General features: G+C 53.9%; 1 protein-coding gene across 1 annotated transcript in view; it reads right to left on the bottom strand.

Moving 5' to 3' along the window:
* Positions 1-17,299, bottom strand: part of ankrd12 (ankyrin repeat domain 12) — a 257,267-nt gene extending 239,968 nt beyond the window's left edge. Inside the window, exon 1 of the mRNA XM_072468358.1 lies at positions 16,980-17,299. The gene's annotated coding sequence lies outside the window, so the exon portion shown is untranslated. The remainder of the gene's footprint in view (positions 1-16,979) is intronic.
* Positions 17,300-23,118: the final 5,819 nt, after the last annotated feature.

Genomic DNA, 23,118 nt, shown 5'->3' with positions numbered 1-23,118 from the left:
CTAGATTATGACTTGAATGAAGGGACTGAATATATGGTAGCTAAATTTTTTGGTGATACAAAGATTGGTAGGAAAGAAAGTTGGCATGGGAACATAAGAGTCTATGAAGGGATTTAGATATGTTAAGTGATCAAACAAAATTTGAACATGCCCTTTGGGAAGAAGAATGATCTTATTTAAATGGAGACAGATTGCAGAACTCTGGGATAGAGGGATCTAGGTGCCCTGGCACATTAATCACAAAAGGTTGGTAGTCAGGTACAGCAAGAGATTGGGAGGGCAGATGAGATGTAGCCATTTAGTGCAAGGGGAATGGAGTTGGTTTAGCACACTGGACTAAATAGCTGGCTTTTAAAGCAGACCATGGCAGGCCAGTAGCGTGGGTTCAATTCCCGTACCAGCCTCCCCGAACAGGCGCTGGAATGTGGCGACTAGGGCTTTTCACAGTAACTTCATTTGAGGCCTACTGGTGACAATAAGCGATTTTCATTTTATTTTAATTTTTCATAAAAGTAGGGAAGTGTTACAACAGTTGTACAGAGTCTGGGATGCTGTGTACATTGGTGTCCTTACTCAAGGAAAGATATCATTGCATCAGACGCAGCTCAGTGAAGATTCACTCGACTGATTCTGGGGATAAATGGGTTAGCTTATGAGGAAAGGTTGAGCGGGTTGGCCCTATACCCATTACAGTTTAAAAGAACAAGAAGTGATAGATTGAAACATCCAAGACCCTGGGGGAACTCAACAGGATGGATGCTGAGAGGATGATGCCCCTAATGGGTGAGACTGGAACTAGGGGTCTCCCATTTATGATTGGAATGAGGGCTAAATCGCTGGCTTTGAAAGCAGACCAAGGCAGGCCAGCAGCACGGTTCAATTCCCGTAACAGCCTCCCCGAACAGGCGCTGGAATGTGGCGACTAGGGACTTTTCACAGTAACTTCCTCTGAAGCCTACTTGTGACAATAAGAGATTTATTTCATTTCATTTCAATTAATTTTCTCTCTCAAGAGAATCTTTAATGTATGGAATTGTCTTCCCTAGAGAGCAAGAGAGGTTGGGTCATTGAATACATCGAAGGCAGAATTAGATTCAAGGGTTTTGGGAATGCAGAAACAAACGAAAGTGGAGTTGAGGCCACAGTCAGATCTGCCATGGTCTTATTGCATGGCAGAGCAGGCTCGACGGGCCGAACAACCTACATTTGTTCCGAATTCTTGTGGTTGTGTTGTGGATTAGTTTGAGTGTACAGACAACTGGAAATCTGGAATTCAGTTTGTTTCATTCGAAGCTCTCAATTATGTTTGACCGTTCAACAATGTTGTTATTTTAAAATAAAAAAAGAGTGTTTAAGGGCTCATTGTTTTGATTTAATAAATTCATTCAAATCCCATTCTATAAGGGGTGACACGGTGGTTCGCACTGCTGCCTCATGGCACCGAGGACCCGGGTTCAATCCCGGCCCTAGGTCACTGTCAGTGTGGAGTTTGCAAATTCTCCTTGTGTCTGCGTGGGTCTCACCCCCACAACCCAAAGATGCGCAGAGTAGGTGGATTGGCCCGTTAATTGGAGAAAAAGGGAATTGCGTACTTTAAATTTATTTTTAAAAACCCCATTCCCTAAACAAACATTTTACTCATCATCACAACTCTTTCATGAGTAGCATCCAAGGGTTACCAAATTATCATCAGCAAGAGGGTGGGGGAAAGAAAGAAGAAACAAGTAGAATAAAATTAGAGACGGCCTTTTATCCCCCCATAAATCATTTGATAAAATATCATAAATAGTCCATGGATAGTCTATCAAATGTCACTGATTCGGATTCACGGCACTGAAACAGAATTTCATGACATCACATGGTACAACTTGACATAAAATGGCTGAATTCCACAGCTTGCGCTGAAACTTAAATTTCTCTAGTCTAAGCAAATTTATGTTCTTATAACTGCGAACAAAGTTGATTAAAAGCTCATAGTTATTCCTGGCCTCTTTTAGCAAATATTATGGAACAATTTTTCTTCCAATCTTCAGGTATCCCCAATAAGTTGTCCCATATCTCTGACTCCTTACCCTGTACTAGACCTCCACACAATTTTAAGTAAAACAATCAAGGAAGGCTGTACTAATAACAAGTGGAGAGAGCACCTCACAAGAAATATTAAAAGCATCAAGCATACATACATGATTTCAAGGATCATAAAACCATTTCTGCTAATTGTCAATATTAAAAAGTTAATATCATAGCTTTCAGCAAGGTACTAGCAAACTCAGTGACAAAGATGTCCGATAGCTTGTCGAAACAGTTTTAGGGTTTTAATCGATAAACACAATTTCGAGGGGAGGCATGGTGGCGCAGCGGTTAGCACTGCTGCCTCACGGCACAGAGGACCCAGGTTCGATCCCGGCAAACTGTCCATGTGGCGTTTGCACATTCTCCCCATGTATGCGTGGGTCTCACCCCCCACAATCCAAAGATGTGCAGGCTAGGTAGATTGGCCATGCTAAATTGCCCCTTAATTGAAAAAAAAAAGAATTTGGTACTCTAAACTTATATATAAAAAAGGTAATCACAATTTCAGCTTTAAATTGGTCGACATCAGTTGTTGGAATACATGATTGGCAAAATTCAAAGTTCCAGATTCTAGTGAATTTGGAACCAAGGTCTGCCCTATCACAAATAATGGTTTTGTACAGGAAAACCAGCATTGGTTAAAAGGAAACGTGTATGTAATCCTACCTCCTTCAAATCCAAATAATACTACCCTCTTTAAATCTTTTCCATCTTGACGGCATACTGCAATACATGCCTTGACTATTCATGCTTTGTTCTCAATTTTTAAAAATGCAGCAGGAAGGAAACAATTAGACACCTTACACAGAAAAAAAGCACTGCCCCTTTAATTTTGTGGTTACACACTAATAAGTAGCAGTACAATTCTCATCTGGTAACATTGTGGGGGGGGGGGAATTGGGGGAAATGAAATAACGCGGATATAACAAAAAAAAACAAAGAAAACATGCCTTTTCCTCATACAGTGCATATCAGGTTTGCTATTAACAAATTCCAGAAGACTTCTAAAAGCTGGAGAGAAAGCAGGGTTCAGCAGAGTGCGGGCGACAGTTGCAATGCAGTTAGCTTCAGGATTAAAAACTAGAGAGGAGGAAAAAAATCTTCTTAGCCTAAATACTGTCCAGAGGCCCTTCTGGAATGCAAGTACATGCAAATGGTTGACATGGACAGAAATCAGCTTGATTTTAGCTTCTCAGTTGGATGACATTGACGTCACAGACCATATAACCGTATTTGAACACTGGTGACAGTATTCAGAACAGGGGAAGAGTAAAGGTTTAAAAGAAAATGAAAAAACAAAACCTAGTGTTAGCACCAGGGACTGGTTTAGCACACTGGGCTAAATCACTGACTTTGAAAGCAGACCAAGGCAGGCCAGCAGCACGGTTCAATTCCCATACCAGCCTTCCCGAACAGGCGCCGGAATATGGCGACTAGGTGCTTTTCACAGTAACTTCATTTGAAGCCTACTTGTGACAATAAGCGATTTTCATTTCATTTCATGCTGACAAAAGATTGGACTGTTAAAAATAAAACTGATCTTCATTCCTTGAACCATATGCCACACAAATTCTGACTATCATCTCACTTCCTCTCGCAAAGCACGGTTTTGAAAATTATGTTGATTGAAAATAAGGGCATGAACACACTGCTTATGTTGAAGTGTGAAGAGCTTTGCTTTACTTGAAAATCCAGGTGTTACTAAAATGGAATATGGTCTGTCACTTCTGAAGTCTCAGACATGGACGAAAATCCTTTTTTTATAATAAGGTACCGATTCAAAAAATCAATGTGTTTGTTATGATATTTATAAATATATGAAGTTGTTTTTTTAAAGTAAATATGGTCTTACTATACATCATAAAACACAAAGGGAATAAATTCTCCTGTCCAACCGCTTCCAACCTACCTTGCATAATGACTTGATTAACTGGATTGAAAGACATGACTAAGCTAAGCACATCAGTTACACCATGCTGCCGGAGGAACTGATTCAGTCTGTGGGCAAGTGGGGAATCACATTCACAGTCTGCTCATCCGGTTTGTTTACAAAATGGTTGGTAGCCCTGCCGAGAGCTTAAGTTAAACCAGCTAACCAGCAGTGGAATAGATCTGTAGCATTAAATTATCACTATAAGTAATTTCAGGTTCCTTGTGAATTTCCCCAAAATACCAGTACATTTATTTTAACTCCCCAAACATGGAATTTTCTTGTGACTCATCCTTATTACCCTTTACCATTTTCGGTATCTTTCCATTTCTTAGGATTTTTCCCCTCCATGATTGCACAAAGGAATTTTTCTCTCCTTTTTTTCAGCAATGTACACACAAAAAACCCACTGGAGCATGTGTTGCTGTCCCGAATGTTTAAAATGCACTTCAAAAATAACAATACTATGTCATACATTATCTTATATAAATAATTAACATGCTGGCATGAAACAGAGATAGGAAATGGATGGATTATTAACTAAAACAGTCACTATCTGGGATAAAAGCAAATTACTGCGGATTCTGGAATCTGAAACAAAAAATACTGGAAAGTCTCAGCACGTACGTCTGACAGGATCTATGGAGAGAGACGAGAGCTAACATTTAGAGTCTGGATTACTCATCATCAGAGCTAGGGGCCCATTCTGGGACTTCCAGCTGGCCCGATGGAATCAAAGCAAATCTTCGTCATCACAGTAAGGGTCCAACACTAAATTAATTTAGTTTCTAACCAGTAATTAGTGGCTATGGGTTGACAAAATAAATACAAATAATTCAGCACAAACTGGTAATCTTCCTGCAAAGTCCATAAAATATACTGGTATGGAAAACTCAAACATACTGCTTGTGCAGCAAGGCTTGAAGTTGGGCTAAGAGATATGGGAATGGGAAGAAGCAACAATTCTCTGCCAACACATCCTTTGCTATAGTGCAATGAAACTCTTTTGACGTTCCAATGTTCTGAATTATCACCCTCCTTCGTGATGGATGCAAAGTGCAGTCCAGAAAAAGAAAAATCAGTCATATTCATCCTAGATTCAACTGATGATCTACATTGGTTTTGCTCAGTTACTCACAGTTATTACAATTCCGGACCAGACCCCAACAGTGGCTAGGGTACTGGATCAAAACCACAATACGTGGGTAAGACAGGTGCAGAAAGAATACTTTTCTCCAGGAGTGATTGCATGAAGAAATAAGGACTTAGTATTGTAAAACAAAACTTTATTAACACAATATTAAACTCTTTAACACACCCAGAATTAGCTTACAAATTACACCTTAAACAATACTACTCAATACAGTAAATACCATACCCTTAATTATTATATCTATTCCCAACAAGGAAAAAAACATAACAGCTCTCAATCCATCCCAATGGCACAGAGCAATATTTGTTTTTCAGAATAGATTTGGCCCCTGTTAGAATCCCTGCAGTTTCTGGCTGATATCTTCAAAAGGCTGTTTCAACTGGCTTGTTTCAGCTTCTTCATTGTCCTCAGACAAGTCTGCACTGCTTTAAATACTATTATTTTTCTGTGAGAGCAAAACTCTTTACTTGTGGTCTTAAAGAGTAGCCAGATTAGAACTCAATTCAAAAGCTCTCTCAAAATGTCTGAATACCGTAGCTCCACCCAGCAATGACATCATCTCCCCAAGTTCAAAACAAATCAACTCTCCAGGCTGAAACCACATTAACTCCCCAGGGACTTCTCCCTAGTCAAACAGCAGCACACCAACCCAGGCTGTTTTTACTCTGTGGTCAATTGCACCTCAGGCTTTTAAAAGCTTTCTGGTCTTGCAAAACAAGATTTAAAAAAATAACATGACTGCCGCAGTCAAACACGATTCAAAGAACAAAACAGCAATGGTACTGGCCCTTCGGCCCTCCAGGCCTGTGCCGACCATGGTACTTGCCTAAACTAAAACCATCTGCACTTATGGAGTCCGTATCCTTCTATTCATATAGGTGTCTAGATGTCCCTTAAATGCCACTATCGTAACTGCTCCCACCACCTCCCCAGGCAGCATGTTCCATATATTTACCATCCTCTAACTTTTTCCCAGCGCACTTTAAACCTATGTCCCCTAGTACTTGACTCTTCTACCCTAGGAAAGAGCATCTGACTATCCACTCTGTCCATGCCACCTTGTAGGCCTCTATCAGGTCCCTCTCAACATTTGTTCCAGTGAGAACAGATCCAGTTCATCCAACCTCTCCTCAGCGCTGATGCCCTCCATACCAGACAACATCCTAGTAAACCGCTTCTGGACCCTCTCCAAAGCATCCACATCCTTCTGGTAATGTGACGACTAGAATCGTACATAATATTCCAAATGAGGCCTAACTAGGGTCATGTCCAGCTGCAACATGACTTGCCAATTTTTACACTCAATGCCCCGACCTATGAAGGCTAGCATGCCGTATGCCTTCTTGATCAGCTTATCCACATGCGTTGCCACTTTCAGTGATTGGTGGACATGTACGCCCAGATATCTCTGCCCGTCAGTACTCGCAAGAGTTCTACCATTTATTGTGTAATTCCTACATGCATTGGACCTTACAAAGTGCATTACCTCACACTTTTCCGGATTAAACTCCATCTGCCATTTCTCCGCCCAAGACTCCAACTAGTTATACCCTGCTGTATCCTCTGACAATCCTCTTCACTATCCGCAACTCTACCAATTTGTGTGTCGTCTGCGAACTTACAAATCAGACCAGCTACATTTTCTTCCAAATCATTTATATACACCACGAATGACAAAGGCTCCAGAACTGATACCTGTGGAACGCCGCTAGTCATAGCCTTCCATTCAGAAAAGCACCCTTCTACTGCTACCCTCTGTCGTCTGTGCCCAAACCAGTTCAGTATCCAACTTGCCAGCTCTCCTCTGATCCCATGTGACTTCACCTTTTGTACTAGTCTACCATGTGGTACCTTGTCAAAGGCTTTACTGAAGTCCATGTATACAACATCTACTGCCTTTCCCTCATCTATCATCTTTGTCACTTCTTCGAAAAACTCGATCAAATTAGTAATGCACAACCTCCCCTTTACAAAACCATGCTATCCATCACTAATAAGTCCATTTGTTTCCAACTCTGAGTAAATCCTATCTGCAAGAATCTTTTCCAATAGTTTCCCTAGCACTGACGTGAGGCTCACCAGCCTATAATCCTTCTCTTTGGTGATATTCATTTGCCGCCCAAAGAATCCCAGGGTCTTAAATGTTTATAATCCAATCTATCTAAAATCCTACATTTGTCACACAGTTTATAATACAAACAGTAGACATTTCTCTTTTCCCCCCATTTACGGGATGTGGGCATTGCTGGCTAGGCCAGCATTTATTGCGCATCCCTAGTTGCCCTTCAGGTGGGGAGTTGCCTTCTTGAACTGCTGCAGTTCACCCCCAGTGCTGTTAGGGAGGGACTTCCATGATTTTAACCCAGCGACAGTGAAGGAACAACGATATATTTCCAAGTCGGAATGGTGAGTGACTTGGAGGGGAACTTCCAGGTGTTAGTGTTCCCAGGCATCTGCTGCTCTTGTCCTTCTAGATGGTAGTGGTCATGGATTTGTTATGTGCTGCCTAAGGAACCATGGCGAGTTACTACAGTGCATCTTGTAGATGGTACACACGGCTGCCACTGTTGGTCCGTGGTGGAGGGATTGAATGCTGTGGAAGGAGTAGCAATCAAGCGGGCTGCTTTGCCCTGGATGGTGTTGAGCTTCTTGAATGTTGTTGGAGCTGCACTCATCCAGGCAAGTGGAGAGTATTCCATTACATTCCTGACTTTTGCCTTGTAGATGGCGGACAGGCTTTGAGGGGTCAGGTGGTGAGTTACTCGTAGGATTCCTAGCCTTTTGACCTGCCCTAGTAGTTACAGTATTAATAATAACAATAATAATAATAGCTTGTCACAAGTAGGCTTCAATGAAGTTACTGTGAAAAGCCCCGAGTCGCCACGTTCCAGCACCTGTTCGGGGAGGCCGGGAAGGGATTTGAACCCGCGCTGCTGCCTTGTTCTGCATTACAAACCAGCTATTTAGCCCAGTGCGCTAAAATCAGCCCCAGGTTAACATTAATATGGCTAGTTCAGTTTCTGGTCAATGGTAACCCCCCCCCCCCTAGGATGTTGATTGTGGGGGATTCAGCGATGGTAATGTCATTGAATGTCATGGGGCGATGGTTAGATCCTCTCTTGCAGAAGATGGCCATTGCCTGGCATTCACGTGGCACCAATATAATTTGGCACTTGTCAGCCCAGGTTTTGTTGCATTTGGACATGGACTGCTTCATTATGAGTCGTCGAGAGTGATGCTCAACATTGTGCAGTCATGGACTTCCGGTGGCGGCTATGAAGGAGTAAGTCACACATTCTGGTCGGACTTTTGGACCTTTCCCCCGTTTTTCTACCGGACTTGAATTGTAAAACAGATGTTAGTGGCAATTGTTTACTGAATTCCCAAATCGGTGCATGGAGATAAGGACTAGAAGTGTTCGTAAGGGCAGAAACAAGAAGATAGAGAAGTCTTGGGCTGTAGCTGCAACAGAAGACAGCATGGCAGAGGGTCGGACCTCTGGCTTGTCGACCAGCAGTCTATGGAGCAGCTGATGCAAGTCATTCAGGAAAGCTTTGCTACGCAGAAACGGAACTGCTTTGAGGAAGCCGCGAATAGGAGACCCCCCCCCCCCCCCCCGGGGGCAATGGTGGTGAGATTCCACAGGTTCTCGGATAAGGAGCGCATTCTACAGTGGGCCAAGCAGACATGGAGCTGTAAATGGGACAATAGCATCTTGCGGGTTTACCAGGGCCTGAGGTAGAGGTGGCCAGGAGTAGAGCAGGTCGATCCTTATACCCAGCCCGTCACTGGGTCATGCATGTGGATCAGCACTTCTACTTCGAGTCGCCCGAGGACACGTTGGACTTTGCGAAAAAGGGCTGGTGATGGATTGAGAACTTTTGAACTTGGCTGCAACGTTCATGTTTTTGATTTTTCTTTTTGTTTCTCTGTTTTTGTAAAAAGTTTCTCGTTTTGCATTTCATGGAAGATGTTTGTGATGCCGTTTGCATTGATTTGGAACCAGCGGTAGAGCTGAGCGAGTTAAGGTTTTCATTTGCACTGTTGGGGGATGGAGGTGTGCTTGTTTTGATCTTGATATTTTTCTGTTGGGCAATTGTGTGGGGATTGTCCTTCTGCACTGTAAATTCTATGAAACTGTAAATTCTATGTTTGATGTTGAAGTTTGCTTGTATGAGCGGGGGGCGGGGGGAAGGAAGAGACAATAGGTGGGAGACTATCTGGCACCGGGAATGGGGGCCACCAAGCGAGCTAGCTCTCGGAAGCGCAGTGGGGTGTGTGCATATGTTTGGTTTAGTAAAGGGGTTGGGTTAAAGGGTGTTGTTACTGAGAGGGGGTGAATGTTCTGCTGACGAGGAAGGAACTTGGGCTGAGGGACAGAGAGGGGTTTGGGGGCTGCCTGGGGATCGACCAGTGGAGGCGCGGAACACGGGCTGGAGGTGGGCTAAAAAAGGGGATGGCTGATCGGCGGAGGGGGGCAATGAGCCCCCCAACTAGGCTGATCACCTGGAATGTTCGAGGGTTAAATGGGCCGGTCAAAAAAGTACATGCGTTTGCGCATCTTAGGGGATTGTAGGCGGACGTGGTAATGTTGCAGGAGACGCGCCATAAGGTAACGGACCAGGTTAGACTGAGGAAAGGCTGGGTCAGTCAGGTCTTTCACTCGGGACTAGATTCAAAGACTAGAGGGGTCGCGATCCTCATCAATAAGCGGGTGGTGTTTCAGGCGGGTAGAATAGTCTCGGACGTGGGAGGTCGGTACATTATGGTCAGTGGGAAGCTATAGGGGGTGCAAATGGTATTAGTAATTGTGTATGCTCCAAATTGGGATGATGTGGAGTTTATAAAGAAGATGCTGGGGAAGATACCGGACCTGGACTCGCACAGGTTGGTCATGGGAGGGGACTTCAACACAGTTATGGACCCTGGCTTGGACCGGTCAAGCTCGAAAAGAGCGGGGTGCCAGCAATGGCAAAGGAACTAAGAGGGTTCATGGAGCTGATGGTGGTGGTGGTGGTGGGGGGGGGGGGGGTATTCCCGGATTGATTTCTGTATTTTGAGCAGGGCCTTGCTGGCTGGGGTGGTGGACATGGGGTACTCGCGATTACAATCTCAGACCATGCTCCGCACTGGGTTGATCTGCAGGTTAGTAAAGACAGTAACCAGCGCCCGCACTGGAGGTTGGATGTGGGACTTTTGGCGGATGAAGGGTGTGCAAGCGGCTGAGGAAATGTATTCAGAGCTACCTGCAGGTCAATGACACGGGGGAAATTTCAGCAGCGATGGTGTGGAAAGCACTGAGGGCGGTGGTCAGGGAGGAGCGGATCTCGATCCGGGCCCATAGGGAGAAGGTGGACAGGGCAGAGACGGACCAACTGGTAAAGGAGTTACTACAGAGTGATAGGAGGTGTGCGGAGACCCCAGAGGCAGGGCTTTTCAGGGGATGGCACAGCTTAGTTTGCTGACCACAGGGAGGGCGGTGGAGCAGCTGAGAAAGGCGAGGGGGCGATCTATGAACATGGAGAGAAGGCCAGCAGAATGCTTGCACAGCAGCTGAGGAAAAGGGAGGCAGCTAGGAAGATAGGGAAAGTAAAGGACAGAGATGGGAACCTGGTTGGAGATTCAGTAGGGGTGAAGAAGGCGTTCAGGGATTTCTACAGCAGGCTGTACCGGTCGGAACCCCCTACGGGGCCGGAGGGGATGAGGCACTTCTTGGAGGGGCTGAATTTCCCAACGGTGGATGGGGAACAGGTAGAAGGTCTGGGGGCCCCAATTGGGCTGGAGGAGATAGTGGAGGGCTTGAAGACCATGCAGGCGGGTAAGGCCCCGGATCCGGACGGGAACCCAATGGACGTTCTCAGGGATATTGGGGCCGGTGTTGTTGAGGATGTTCAATGAGGCAAGGGAAAGAGGGGTGTTGAAACCGACGATGTCACAGGCAACGATATCGCTGATTCTTAAGCGGGACAAGAACCTGGAGCTGTGTGGGTCCTACAGGCTGATCTCCCTGTTGAATGTAGATGCCAAGTTGCTGGCCAAAATCTTGTCCTCCAGGATAGAGGATTGTGTTCCGGACGTTATTGGAGAGGACCAGACGACGGGGTTTGTTAAGGGCAGGCAGCTGGTGGCCAATGTAAGAAGGCTGTTAAATGTGATCATGATGCCCCCGGAAGGTAGGGAGGTAGTGATCGCAATGGATGCAGAAAAGGCTTTTGATCGGGTGGAATGGGACTGTGGTAGAGACTGAGGCGGTTCGGATTCGGGCGGGGCTTTATTGTCTGGGTTAGGTTATTGTATTGTGGGAAGTGTACGGACGAATAGGACAACATCGGACTATTTTAGACTGCACCGGGGGACAAGACAGGGATGCCGCCTCGCCCCACTGTTGTTTGCGCTGGCTATAGAGCCGTTGGTAATTGCTCTGAGAGCCTCGAGGGGCTGGAGAGGACTGGTCCGGGGGTTGGGGGGGGGAGCACAGGGTTTCGCTCTAAGCGGATGACCTGCTTCTGTATGTTTTGGACCCAATAGAGGGGATGGAAGAAATTATGAGGACTCTAGGGGAATTTGGCCGGTTTTCGGGGTATAAGCTTAATATGGGAAAGAGTGAGAGGTTTGTGTCCAGACGAGGGGACAGAAGAGGCGACTGGGAGAGCTGCTGTTTAGGTTAGTGAAGGGAAGCATTAGGTACCTATGCATCCAAGTGGCGCGGGAATGGGACCGGCTGCATCAATTGAATCTGGCCCGGCTGGTGGACCAAATGAAGGACGATTTTCGGAGATGGGACACGCTTCCGTTGTCTCTGGCTGGGAGGGTGCAAACGGTGAAGATGACGGTCCTCCCGCGATTCCTATTTGTATTTCAGTGTCTCCCCACCTTTATTCCGTGGTCCTTTTTTTTTTTAAAAACAGGAGTGGCCGGGCAAGACCCCGCGAGTAAGGAAGGTAATGCTTGAGCGGAGTCGGGAAGAGGGCGGGCTGACGCTGCCAAATTTGAGCAACTATTACTTGGCGGCTAATATAGCCATGATCAGGAAGTGGGTGGTGGGGGAGGGGTCAGCATGGGTATGTATGGAGGCGACTTCATGTAAGGGTACCAGTTTGGGGGCGTTGGTAACTGCGCCTCTGCCGTTCCCGCCTGCACAGTACCCCACCAGTCCAGTGGTGGTGGCGGCCCTGAGAAGAGCCAGTGGAGGCGGCATGTGGGAGCATCGGTCTGGGCCCCAATCTGTGATAATCACCGGTTTGCCCCGGGGAGTATGGACGGGGGGTTCCGGATATGGCGGAGAACGGGGATTGAGAGGATGAGGAATTTGTTCATAGAGGGGAGCTTTCCGAGTAGGAGACCGTTGGAGGAAAAGTTTGGGTTGGCGAGGGGAAACAAATTCAGTTATCTGCAGATGCGGCACTTCCTTCGTAAACAGGTGTCAACCTTCCCGCTCCTACCGCTAAGGGGGATTTAGGACAGGGTAGTTTCCAGAGGGTGGGTAGGAGAAGGGAGCGTCTCGGACATTTATAAGGAGCTTATGGGGTCGGAGGAGACGCAGACCGAGGAGCTGAAGCTCAAGTGGGAGGAGGAGCTGGGAGGTGAGATAGAGGATGGTCTATCGGCCGATGCGTTGAGTAGAGTCAACACGTCTGCAACATGTGCCAGGCTCAGCCTGACACACTTTAACGTTGTTCACCAGGCTCACATGACAGTGGCCTGGATGAGCAGATTCTTGGGGTGGAGGACAGGTGCGCAATATGTGCGGGAGGACCGGCGAGCCATGTCCACATGTTTTGGACATGTCCAAAGCTTAGCGGATTTGGCTGGGGTTTGCGGACGTCATGTCCAAGGTGTTAAAAACAAGGGTGGCGCGGAGTCCTGAGGTGGCAATTTTCGGGGTGTCAGAAGACCCGGGAATCCAGGAGAAGAGGCAGACATTCTGGCCTTTGCTTCCCTGGTAGCCCGGAGACGGATACTATTAGCATGGAGGAACCCAAAGCCCCCCAAGTCGGAGACCTGGCTATCGGACATGGCTAGCTTTCTCTGTATGGAGAAAATCAAGTTCGCCTTAAGAGGGTCACTGTTAGGGTTCACCTGGAGGTGGCAACCGTTCGTCGACTTCTTTGCGGGAAATTAATAGTCAGCAGACAGGGGGGGGGGAAAAGAAGGGGAGTAGTGGGACCTGTCCGAGAGGTAAATGGCTTTTGCACTATGAATATGGGTTCATGTATAATGTGTTTTTTGTTGTTACTGTACCAAAAATACCTCAGTAAAATGTTTATTAAAAAAAAACGTTGTGCAGTCATCTGCGAACATCCCCACTTCTGACATTATGGTGGAAGGGAGGTCATTGATGAAGCAGCTGAAGATGGTTATCCCCTAACATTGTGTAAAACTCTAATTAATTATTTTTCAATGTTCTCATTGTTGCAAAGACAAAAGCAGAAGATATCTGTCAGCATCATGAAATAAAGTTATGAGTAAATCAAAACCAATACATGCACTCATGTTAGCCCATAGAAAATTTTATTTTGAAGCGGAACTCTCCATTGAATCACAATTTTCCTTCAACCTTAAATGCACATTGATTAGCACCCCACCAGTTTTAGCTCAGTTGGTTGGTCAACTGGTTTGTGATGCAGAGCAAGACGGGTTCAATTCCCGCACTGGCTGAGATTACTCATGAAGGCCCCGCCTTCTCAACCTTGCCCCTCACCTGAGATAGAACATAGTGCAGAAGGAGGCCGACCCACTCAAGCCCTCACTTCCACCCTAGCCCCGTAACCCAATAACCCCCTACCCTTTTTGGTCACTAAGGGCAATTTATCATGGCCAATCCACCTAACCTGCACGTCTTTGGACTGTGGGAAGAAACCAGAGCACCCAGAGGAAACCCACGCAGACACGGGGAGAACGTGCAGACTCTGCACAGACAGTGACCCAGCGGGCAATCGAACCTGGGACCCTGGCGATGTGAAGCCACAGTGCTACCCACTTGTGTTACCATGCTGCCCTGTGCTACTGTGCAGAGATGTGGTGATCCTCAGGGTAAATAACCAGCAATCAGCTCTCTTTATCAAAGGGGAAAGCAGCCTACAGTGATCTGGGACTATGGCCACTTTTTTCCCCCCAATAAAACTAATCTATTCCCTGCACTCTACAATAACGTTGCAAAATAAATATGGATTTAATATTAAAGAGAACCAAACTATTTTTTCACTAACCCTGTTCAAAAATATGCTTCTAATCATCAGCTGAGGACAGGATCAAGTTTTGTCCAATTACAGTGACCATGCAAGTCCAAATGTAAATACAGACACACAAACAATGTAATGGAACAATACCCATACCATCAGAGAATTAGAAAGTCAACGGGGATAAACTTACTGGGCATTATAAGTGGCTTCAAGACCTCCAAAAGAATCAGAGGTATGATTTTAGGGGGTGAGTGTGTGCAGACGAAGAAGAACTTGAATCTAGAGCATCCATTTCTAAAGTGCTACACAATGAAGTGGAGCCAATGGAAGATAGAAGAGAGATGCACAGGGCTAAATCGCTGGCTTTGAAAGCAGACCAAGGCAGGCCAGCGGCACGGTTCAATTCCCGTAACAGCCTCCCCGAACAGGCGCCGGAATGTGGCGACTAGGGGCTTTTCACAGTAACTTCATTTGAAGCCTACTTGTGACAATAAGCGATTTTCATTTCATTGTCAGATGGCAGAATCTAAAAAGTGTTGGGGGAATCAATTGTTGGGATGAGCAGCTATGGAGACAGGTTTTGCAGGCAGACAATGCAACAGGTGATGGGCAGCAGTGGTTAGCACTGCTGTCTCACGGTGCCAAGGACCGGGTTTGATCCCAACCCCGGGTAGGTGTCCATGTGGAATTTGTCCATTCTCCCAGTGTCTGCTTGGGTCTCACGCCCCTTAATTGGAAAAAAAGAATTGGTCACTCCAAATTTATTTAAAGAAAGACAGTGCAGCAGATGAAAAGCTCAAGAATATGGATGGAAAACAGATAGCACGGCTGCACAATGGTTAGCACTGTTGCTTCATAGCGCCAGGGTCCCAGGTTCGATTCCTGCTTGCACGTTCTCCCAGTGTTTGCATGGGTTTCCTCCGGGTGCTCCGGTTTCCTCCCACAAGAACCGAAAGACGTGCTTGTTAGCTGAACTGGACATTCTGAATTCTCCCTCAGTGTATGCGAACAGGTGCCGGAGTGCGGCGACTAGGGGATTTTCACAGTAACTTCACTGCAGTGTTAATGTAAGCCTACTTGTGACGATAATCAAGAGTTGAAAAGTCAGCACCGGCATGATGAATGGACCTAAAAACCTCGCACGGGTCTGATTTCTATGATTCGGGACCATAAGATTGGCCAACACAGGATGCAAAATTTAACTGAGAGGATGTGGAGGATCTAAATCTATATTTAACCTGATGAGACTAATTAAGTTGAAAGTAGAAGCGCATAGATGGTGTCAAGACCCCAAGATGAAAGATTCTGGCCTCCCCTACATGAGAGCTCAAGGAAATTTCAACTAATGCGCAATCTATGATACAGCTAAACATATTTTATTTCAGCACTTCTTCCATCTTTTCTCTGAAGAGCAGTCATTAGATCTCTTTCAATGTTTCATACTTCCATGCTCATCCATTTTATCTTGCTACAGAGGGAATTTTTTCTCATTATATGCTACCTTATAGTGACATTATCTCGAAGCCGAAGGTCAGGTTTTACCACAACATTGAATTTTACTAATATTTAGCTGAAGAAAGTGTTGACATATCCATGATTTAATCACCAGTCAGGCAGTTCAGTGCAGAGTATAGCAACACCATTGGCATTGATGGCGCGGGCAAAGTTCGGTTATTGCAGCAGAAGCCGAGCCTCGTGGGTGTCACCCAGATGTAGTATATTAGAAAAAAAATAATCAGAGAACCTTGCATCTACTTCTCACCAGCCCAGCCTCAATGCCACCCTGCTGCTGCCTTTACTTCAGCACTGTGATAGGAGGGGCTAAGAATACAGCCGTAGGCATATCTAACAAATTTCCCTACTTAAAATCGACGCCTTTGACTTGTAAACAAAATGTGATTCAAATTCTAAGCCACAGGAAAGTGATATTTGTCTTTAACTCAAGTCAGGTATTGAATAAAGTATTTCCCAGTAAACTATTGAGAGAAAAATCTGAAGTACCAACGACTAAAGTCTCTAACCTCACCATAAAAATTAGATTTTCATTATTCTGAAAAGCAGAAATGAAAAAAGGCCTGTCACATGAAATAATTTATGACACCAAGATATAATGTACAAATCACAACAGCCTGCTTTCTTCCCTGTGCCTTGTGTATTATTTCTTGGGTAGGGCGGATAAATTAATGCCATTGGGGCAGTCTATTTTCAAAGCTCTAATTTTAAGCCACAAAACATCAGTTGCAAGAACTCATTTCAATCTTACTGAAATGGAGTAATTTTTGCGCATAACACTTTTATGTCGCTATAAATAAAGCTTTTAAAAGCAACATAAAACCATTTCCTGTTTACTAAACTGGTCCTCATTCTCGTGGAGATCCAAATCTGATTTCAGACACACACGCACAAAAGTCACGATTTGCGAAGATTTAAAATGTCTGCATTCCCGAGAGAATTGTAATTCGTACTAACAGACTGTTACATCGTAATTAAATCTAAGGAATTGAATTGAATTAAATAGTCATCAGATCGTGTCTATATACATCAAACACTCACAATTTTTAAAAAAAACTTCCATCTAATTATCAGCGGTTTAATTTGAACCACTCTTTTTTTATTTTATTTATAATGCTCATCAACCAACCTGTGCCTCGATCATCCAACACTTAAGTGAAATGGTTGACCAGTCTCAGCTTCTTCCTTTCGTTACAGCAGCATCATGTCATTATGCGATTACTGGCATTATTTGCCAAGCGGATTCGGACAACCCACATACAAATGCTGCCTTCCCTACTTACCAACAAGCGACTGACTACAAGCATCAAGCCATTTTAGTTCAGCACAAGACGCGTCACCACAGCCGTGCCTCAGAAAGCTGCACCACTTTTTAAAGAGAAACTGCTGCCTTTTCAAATTAAAGTGAAAGAACAACGCTGCCCTCCCTCCAAACACAAACCTTTCAAACCCCTTCAACAGCGTTCCAGTATACGACGGGGAGGGGCGATTCACTTTCTTTCCCCCCCCCCCCAAAAAAAAACTTTAAACATACATGAGCAACAAATTCAAAGATCCGCTCCACCAGTCAACAATTGTTATCTGTGCAAATATTTACTCCAGAATCAAGGGAGGGGGGATGGGGGGGGGGGTGGGTGGGAGGGGGATGGGAGAGAGGGGGGGGGGGGGAGATGGGAGAGAGGGGGGGGGGGAGATGGGAGAGAGGGGGGGGGAGAGATGGGAGAGAGGGGGGGGAGATGGGAGAGAGGGGGGGGGGAGATGGGAGAGAGGGGGGGGGAGATGGGAGAGAGGGGGGGGGGGAGATGGGGGGGGGGGGGAGATGGGGGGGGGGGGGAGATGGGGGGAGGGGGGAGATGGGGGGGGGGGGGAGATGGGAGGGGAGATGGGAGAGGGGGGGAGATGGGAGAGGGGGGGGGAGATGGGAGAGGGGGGGGGGGAGATGGGAGAGGGGGGGGGAGATGGGAGAGGGGGGGGGGAGATGGGAGAGGGGGGGGGGAGATGGAGAGGGGGGGGGGAGATGGGAGAGGGGGGGGGAGATGGGAGAGGGGGGGGGGAGATGGGAGAGGGGGGGGGAGATGGGAGAGGGGGGGGGAGATGGGAGAGGGGGGGGAGATGGGAGAGGGGGGGGGGAGATGGGAGAGGGGGGGGGAGATGGGAGAGAGGGGGGGAGATGGGAGAGAGGGGGGGGGGAGATGGGAGAGGGGGGAGATGGGAGAGAGGGGGGGGGGAGATGGGAGAGAGGGGGGGGGAGATGGGAGAGAGGGGGGGGGGAGATGGGAGAGAGGGGGGGGGGAGATGGGAGAGAGGGGGGGGGGAGATGGGAGAGAGGGGGGGGGAGATGGGAGAGGGGGGGGGAGATGGGAGAGAGGGGGGGGGGAGATGGGAGAGAGGGGGGGGGAGATGGGAGAGGGGGGGGGAGATGGGAGAGAGGGGGGGGGGGGGGAGAGGGGGGGGGAGAGGGGGGGGGGAGAGGGGGGGGGGAGAGGGGGGGGGGGAGAGGGGGGGGGGGAGAGGGGGGGGGGGGAGAGGGGGGGGGGGGAGAGGGGGGGGGGGAGAGGGGGGGGTGGGGGGGGGGAGGGGGGGGGAGAGGGGGGGGGTGGGGGGGGGGAGAGGGGGGGGTGGGGGGGGAGAGGGGGGGGAGAGGGGGGGGGAGGGGGGGGGGGAGGGGGGGGAGAGGGGGGAGGGGGGGGGTGGGGGGGGGGGAGTGGGGGGGGTGGGGGGGGGGGAGTGGGGGGGGAGGGAGGGGGGGAGAGAGAGGGGGGGAGAGAGGGGGGGGAGAGAGGGGGGGGAGAGAGGGGGGGGAGAGGGGGGGAGGGGGGAGGGGGGAGAGGGGGGGGAGAGGGGGGGAGAGGGGGGGGGGAGGGGGGGGGAGGGGGGGGGGGAGGGGAGAGGGGGGGGGGAGAGGGGGGGGGAGAGGGGGGGGGGAGAGAGAGGGGGGGGTGGGGGGGGGAGAGGGGGGGGGGTGGGGGGGGAGAGAGGGGGGGGTGGGGGGGGGGAGAGAGAGGGGGGGTGGGGGGGGGAGAGAGAGGGGGGTGGGGGGGGGGAGAGAGGGGGGGTGGGGGGGGGAGAGAGGGGGGGTGGGGGGGGGAGAGAGGGGGGGTGGGGGGGGGAGAGAGGGGGGGTGGGGGGGGGGAGAGAGGGGGGGGTGGGGGGGGGAGAGAGAGGGGGGGGGTGGGGGGGGGGAGAGAGGGGGGGGGTGGGGGGGGGGGAGAGAGGGGGGGGTGGGGGGGGGGGAGAGAGGGGGGGGGTGGGGGGGGGGAGAGAGGGGGGGGGGTGGGGGGGGGGGGGAGAGGGGGGGGGGTGGGGGGGGGAGAGGGGGGGGGTGGGGGGGGGGGAGAGAGGGGGGGGTGTGGGGGGGGAGAGAGGGGGGGGTGGGGGGGGGGAGAGAGGGGGGGGTGGGGGGGGGGAGAGAGGGGGGGGTGGGGTGGGGGGGGGAGAGAGGGGGGGGTGGGGGGGGGAGAGAGGGGGGGGGGTGGGGGGGGGAGAGAGGGGGGGGGTGGGGGTGGGGGGGGGGGGAGAGAGGGGGGGGTGGGGGGGGGAGAGAGGGGGGGGTGGGGGGGGGGAGAGAGGGGGGGGTGGGGGGGGGGTGAGGGGGGGTGGGGGGGGGTGAGAGGGGGGGTGGGGGGGGGGAGAGAGGGGGGGGTGGGGGGGGGAGAGAGAGGGGGGGTGGGGGGGGAGAGAGAGGGGGGGTGGGGGGGGAGAGAGAGGGGGGGTGGGGGGGGAGAGAGGGGGGGGTGGGGGGGGGGGAGTGAGAGGGGGGTGGGGGGGGGAGAGTGAGGGGGGGGGGGGGGGGGTGGGGGGGGGTGAGAGAGGGGGGGGTGGGGGGGGGAGAGGGGGGGTGGGGGGGGAGAGGAGGGGGGGTGGGGGGGGGGGTGAGAGAGGGGGGGGTGGGGGGGGGGAAGAGAGGGGGGGTGGGGGGGGGGGGGGAAGAGTGGGGGGGGGGTGGGTGGGGGGGGGGGAGAGGGGGGGGTGGGGGGGGGGGAGAGGGGGGGGGGGGGGGGTGGGGGGGTGGGGGGGGGAGAGGGGGGGTGGGGGGGGGAGAGGGGGGGGTGGGGGGGGGGAGAGGGGGGGTGGGGGGGGGGAGAGGGGGGGGTGGGGGGGGGAGAGGGGGGGTGGGGGGGGGGGGGTGGGGGGGGGGTGTGGGGGGGGGGGGGGGGAGAGGGGGGGGTGGGGGGGGGGTGAGAGGGGGGGGGGGGGGGGGGGGTTGAGGGGGGGGGAGAGGGGGGGGGTGGTGAGGGGGGGGGGGAGGGGGGGGGGAGTGAGGGGGGGGTGTGGGGGGGGGAGAGGGGGGGGTGGGGGGGGAGTGTGAGGGTGGGGGGGGTGAGGGGGGGGTGGGGGGGGGGGGAGAGAGAGGGGGGGGGGGGGGTGTGTGTGGGGGGGGGGGGGTGTGTGTGGGGGGGGGGGGGGTGTGTGAGGGGGGGGGGGGGGGAGTGAGTGGGGGGGGGGGGGGGAGAGAGTGGGGGGTGGGGGGGGGAGAGAGGGGGGGGTGGGGGGGGGGGTGAGAGAGGGGGGGTGGGGGGGGAGAGTGAGGTGGGGGGGGGGGGAGAGAGGGGGGGGTGGGGGGGGGAGAGAGAGGGGGGGTGGGGGGGGGGAGAGAGAGGGGGTGGGGGGGGGGGAGAGAGAGGGGGGGTGGGGGGGGGGAGAGAGAGGGGGGGTGGGGGGGGGGGAGAGAGGGGGGGTGGGGGGGGGGAGAGAGAGGGGGGGTGGGGGGGGGAGAGAGAGGGGGGGTGGGGGGGGGGAGTGAGTGGGGGGGGTGGGGGGGGGGGGAGAGAGTGGGGGGGTGGGGGGGGGGAGAGAGAGGGGGGGGTGGGGGGGGGAGAGAGAGGGGGGGTGGGGGGGGGAGAGAGAGGGGGGGTGGGGGGGGGAGAGAGAGGGGGGGTGGGGGGGGGAGAGAGAGGGGGGGGTGGGGGGGGAGAGAGAGAGGGGGGGTGGGGGGGGGAGAGAGAGGGGGGGTGGGGGGGGGAGAGAGAGGGGGGGTGGGGGGGGGAAGAGAGAGGGGGGGTGGGGGGGGGAGAGAGAGGGGGGGTGGGGGGGGGAGAGAGGGGGGGTGGGGGGGGAAGAGAGAGGGGGGGTGGGGGGGGAGAGAGAGGGGGGGTGGGGGGGGGAGAGAGAGGGGGGGTGGGGGGGGGAGAGAGAGAGGGGGGGTGGGGGGGGGGAGAGAGAGGGGGGGTGGGGGGGGGGAAGAGAGAGGGGGGGGTGGGGGGGGGGAGAGAGAGGGGGGGGTGGGGGGGGGAAGAGAGAGGGGGGGGGTGGGGGGGGGGAAGAGAGAGGGGGGGTGGGGGGGGAAGAGAGAGGGGGGGTGGGGGGGGAGAGAGGGGGGGTGGGGGGGGAAGAGAGAGGGGGGGTGGGGGGGGAAGAGAGAGGGGGGGGTGGGGGGGAGTGAGGGGGGGGGGGGGGGAGAGGGGGGGGGGGGGGGAGAGAGAGGGGGGGTGGGGGGGGAAGAGAGAGGGGGGGTGGGGGGGGGAGAGAGAGGGGGGGTGGGGGGGGGGAGAGAGAGGGGGGGGTGGGGGGGGGGGGGAGAGAGGGGGGGTGGGGGGGGGAGAGAGAGGGGGGGGTGGGGGGGGGGGAGAGAGAGGGGGGGGGTGGGGGGGGGGAGAGAGGGGGGGGGTGGGGGGGGGGAGAGAGAGGGGGGGGTGGGGGGGGGGAGAGAGAGGGGGGGGGTGGGGGGGGGGAGAGGGGGGGGGGTGGGGGGGGAGAGAGGGGGGGGTGGGGGGGGGGGAGAGAGGGGGGGGGTGTGGGGGGGGGAGAGAGGGGGGGTGGGGGGGGAGAGGGGGGGGTGGGGGGGGGAGAGGGGGGGTGGGGGGGGGGGGAGAGGTGGGGGGGTGGGGGGGGGAGAGAGGGGGGGGGGGTGGGGGGGGGGAGAGAGGGGGGGGTGGGGGGGGGGAGAGAGGGGGGGGTGGGGGGGGGAGAGAGAGGGGGGGGTGGGGGGGGGGAGAGAGAGGGGGGTGGTGGGGGGGGGAGAGAGAGGGGGGGTGGGGGGGGGAGAGAGAGGGGGGGTGGGGGGGGGAGAGAGGGGGGGTGGGGGGGGAGAGAGGGGGGGGTGGGGGGGGAGAGAGGGGGGGGTGGGGGGGGAGAGAGAGGGGGGGTGGGGGGGGAGGAGAGGGGGGGTGGGGGGGGAGAGAGAGGGGGGGGTGGGGGGGGAGAGAGAGGGGGGGAGGGGGGGGTGGGGGGGGGGGGGGAGAGAGAGGGGGGGTGGGGGGGGGAGAGAGAGGGGGGGGGTGGGGGGGGGGGGGAGAGAGGGGGGGTGGGGGGGGGGGGAGAGAGAGGGGGGGTGGGGGGGGGGAAGAGAGGGGGGGTGGGGGGGGAGAGAGGGGGGGGAGAGGGGGGGTGGGGGGGGAGAGGGGGGGTGGGGGGGGAGAGGGGGGGGGGTGGGGGGGGAGAGGGGGGGTGGGTGGGGGGGGGGAGGAGGGGGGGTGGGGGGGGGAGAGGGGGGGGTGGGGGGGGGAGAGGGGGGGTGGGGGGGAGAGGGGGGGGGGTGGGGGGGGGGGGGAGAGTGAGGGGGGGGGGGTGAGGGGGGGGGGGGGGGGGAGAGAGTGGGGGGGTGGGGGGGGGAAGAGAGGGGGGGTGGGGGGGAGAGGGGGGTTGAGAGAGGGGGGGGAGAGTGGGGGGGGGGAGGGGGGGGGGGGAGAGAGGGGGGGGTGGGGGGGGGGAGAGAGGGGGGTGGGGGGGGGGGAGAGAGGGGGGGGTGGGGGGGGGAGAGAGGGGGGGTGGGGGGGGGAGAGAGAGGGGGGGTGGGGGGGGGAGAGAGAGGGGGGGTGGGGGGGGGAGAGAGAGGGGGGGTGGGGGGGGGAGAGGGGGGTGGGGGGGGAGAGAGAGGGGGGGTGGGGGGGGAGAGAGAGGGGGGGTGGGGGGGGGAGAGAGGGGGGGGTGGGGGGGGGAGAGAGAGGGGGGGTGGGGGGGGGAGAGAGGGGGGTGGGGGGGGAGAGAGAGGGGGGGTGGGGGGGAGAGAGAGGGGGGGTGGGGGGGGAGAGAGAGGGGGGGTGGGGGGGGGGAGAGAGAGGGGGGGTGGGGGGGGGGGGAGAGAGAGGGGGGGGTGGGGGGGGGGAGAGAGAGGGGGGGGTGGGGGGGGGGGAGAGAGCGGGGGGGTGGGGGGGGGAGAGAGAGGGGGGGAGGAGGGGGGGGGGGAGAGAGAGGGGGGGTGGGGGGGGAGGGAGAGAGAGGGGGGGTGGGGGGGGGGAGAGAGAGGGGGGGTGGGGGGGGAGAGAGAGGGGGGTGGGGGGGGGAGAGAGAGGGGGGGTGGGGGGGGGGGAGAGAGAGGGGGGGTGGGG

The sequence above is a fragment of the Scyliorhinus torazame genome, chromosome 11, assembly GCF_047496885.1.
Source record: "Scyliorhinus torazame isolate Kashiwa2021f chromosome 11, sScyTor2.1, whole genome shotgun sequence".
Taxonomy (NCBI): Eukaryota; Metazoa; Chordata; class Chondrichthyes; order Carcharhiniformes; family Scyliorhinidae; genus Scyliorhinus; species Scyliorhinus torazame.
The sequence above is the reverse complement of the archived record's forward strand: the minus strand, read 5'-3'. Positions and strand labels throughout refer to the sequence as shown.